Source organism: Sinocyclocheilus grahami, unplaced genomic scaffold, assembly GCF_001515645.1.
Source record: "Sinocyclocheilus grahami isolate Dianchi unplaced genomic scaffold, SAMN03320097.WGS_v1.1 scaffold6328.1, whole genome shotgun sequence".
NCBI lineage: Eukaryota > Metazoa > Chordata > Actinopteri > Cypriniformes > Cyprinidae > Sinocyclocheilus > Sinocyclocheilus grahami.
In genome coordinates this window covers 5,889-6,181 of record NW_015510778.1, presented here as the reverse complement: position 1 = coordinate 6,181, position 293 = coordinate 5,889, and positions in this window count along the sequence as shown.

Here is a 293-nt window from a genome sequence, read left to right as displayed (position 1 = left end):
AAACATTTATCACTTGTTTGTTTAGACTAATATAGCCATGTGCTGCTCGCGTTTTGCAGGGAAATATTCTTTTAAAAAGCATGCACGGCTCCTACTGCAAGCGTTGAATTTGGCATCGATGTTGTGATCTGATCAGACAGCATTTGTCCATATAAACCTGGGAGTACGGGAGGATATGAGATCAGTGGAGCTGCTTTGGTGAAAGTAATGCAAAAGCAGCAAGTCAGCGATTCTTGTGTGTGATAACACTCTTCTGATCTGATCTGATCGGTGGAGATGTCTCTGGTAGCGTA